At 29.0% G+C, this 2,500-nt stretch overlaps 1 protein-coding gene across 2 annotated transcripts in view; it reads right to left on the bottom strand.

Moving 5' to 3' along the window:
• LOC119582829 overlaps positions 1–2,500 on the bottom strand; it is a 12,234-nt gene that overhangs the window by 8,488 nt on the left and 1,246 nt on the right. The window lies entirely within an intron of this gene.

Below are 2,500 nucleotides of genomic sequence, written 5' to 3'. Positions count from 1 at the left end.
ATAACAATAATTATAATAATGATAATGATGATGATGGTGATGATGATAATAATAATAATAATAATGATAATAATAATAATAATGATAATAATAATAATAATGATAATAATAATAATAATGATAATAATAATAAATAATAATAATAATAACTAATAATAACTAATAATAACTAATAATAATAATATTAATAATAATAATAATAATAATAATAATAATAATAATAATAATAATAATAATAATAATAATAATAATAATAAAACAATAACAATAATAATAAAAATAACAATGATGATAATAATGATAATAATAATAGTCATGGCAATGACTATTATTATCATAACTAACAATTACAACAATGCTTATGATATTGATGATGTTAGTAATAACGATTATTTTTGTCATAAATGGTGGTTATGATAATTACAGAAAGAATAATAAATTAATAGTAATAATATTAATATGAAAATACAACTACTGCTAATAGTAATACTACTACTATTAATAATAATAACGTTTACAATAATAAAGGTATTCTTGATAATATTAATAACAATAGTATTATCGATAGTGATTATAATAATGTTAATAACAACAATAGTAATATGATTAGAAGTAGTATCATTATCATGAAAATTCCCATTATTACCATAAATATTATTAGTAAGAATATAACAATGCAATTATTATTATTGCTATCATCATTACACTCATCTTTATCACTGATACCATTGTCAGTAATACCATGATAATGCTTGCAGCACCAATAATCATCTTGATTAAAATTATCATAATATAATTAAAAAGTTTCAAAGACGTAAAAAGTTAATTATAAGTTAATTATAAGTTAGTACTCAATGGTTTCTCAGCGGGACAAAGGCAACGGAATTACTACCTTTTAGATAATTCCACGCAATAAGGAATTAACAGACTAATTCAGGCAATTAATACTGTTAAATAATTACAGTTGTATCTTCGTCTTGAATGTAGCGCTCCGATATATAATTCAGTTTATTTTCTTAAACTGACTTTGAATTACTCATCTAATTTCGGTGAGGCATGTTTAAAAGTCGTTGGTCTGTTCTTACTGTTCTGACTTTTTACTTATGTTTCATCTACATCATTCACAACAGGAAAGACGAGTCAGTAACTTCATGGTTATTCAATGTGCATGCATAAACCCCATTTCATACCCGGTTAAAGTAATTTCTTTAGCCAATAAGTCTAAATAACCAAAGAGTACACGGTGAGCCAGTACCCCTCTGCTATTGTTAATATTAGTATTGTAAGTTCTCTCTGGTAAGTCATTCCATTAATGGCGGATCGATACCTGCATGATAATTCCTTGAGAACGGACTCGCTTTTCAGTTCATCCGACCTTGTCTTAAAGGGGAGACTACTGTAAATAATGCATGACCGCTGTGGAAATATCTATTCAGTTTATTCTCACTTCTCCATTGCAGGGACGTAAACTTTGTGGCATAAACATATATGTATAAAAAGGGTACACGTTTAATAAGAAAATAACCTTAATTCGGTTTCATTATATAATCCTCCAAACAAATCACAGACTTAAAAAATAAGGACACTACTTCTGCAAGCTACATTCTAATGCGAACATTTTCCAAAATACACATTTGATAATTTAGCAAAAAAGTCATTAGCTCTTTAAAAAAAAAAAGAGAGAAACATGATTTTGCTCTTGTAACTATAAAAACTAATGATAAAATAAAAAGGGACCATCATTTTCATCAAAAAGAAAAAGATTTTTAAAATGAACTTGTGGCAGTTTTGGCGCAAGGCTTGCAGTGTGGAATGGGTATTAGCTTTGAAATAAGATTTAATTTCCTTTTCTTAATATTCTGTGCCGTATCTTCGCGGAATTTCGGAAATAATGTTATTAGTGGTTAATGAAAGGGAGAGAGAGAGACACCAGAGATGGAGAGAGAGAGAGAGAGAGAGAGAGAGAGAGGAGAGAGAGAGAGAGAGAGAGAGAAGAGAGAAAGAGAGAGAGAGGAGAGAGGAGAGAGAGAGAGAGAGAGAGAGAGAGAGAGAGAGAATGAGAGGAGAGAGAGAGAGAGAGAGGAGAGAGAGAGAGAGAGAGAGAGGAGAGGGAGAGGGAGAGAGAGAGAAAGATAGAGAGAGAGACAGGGAAAAAAATATGGAATTAAAGAAAACAGTGTTAATAATAGTTAATGTAAGCGGGAACGCGAGGACGAGAGACAGAGGGAAGAACGAAAGAGAGAAAAGCGAGAAAAGGAAGGAAACGGACAGAAAAAAAATTGGTATTCCCTTATATTTCATTTTTCAATTTCACTTTTATTTATTAACATACACTGTCGTTGTAAATGTCTCCATGTTTCTTGTATGTATTTGTATTAATATCAAAATTCCTTGCCTTTACTTCTGCTTTTAAATTAGCAAGTTTCGTAAGTAAGTAAACAAGTGTACGTAAGAATCGGATAAAACTATAATTGGTAAAACAACAACGAATTTGTTTTTA

The sequence above is a fragment of the Penaeus monodon genome, chromosome 16, assembly GCF_015228065.2.
Source record: "Penaeus monodon isolate SGIC_2016 chromosome 16, NSTDA_Pmon_1, whole genome shotgun sequence".
NCBI lineage: Eukaryota > Metazoa > Arthropoda > Malacostraca > Decapoda > Penaeidae > Penaeus > Penaeus monodon.
This window is presented reverse-complemented; position numbering and strand designations above follow the sequence as displayed.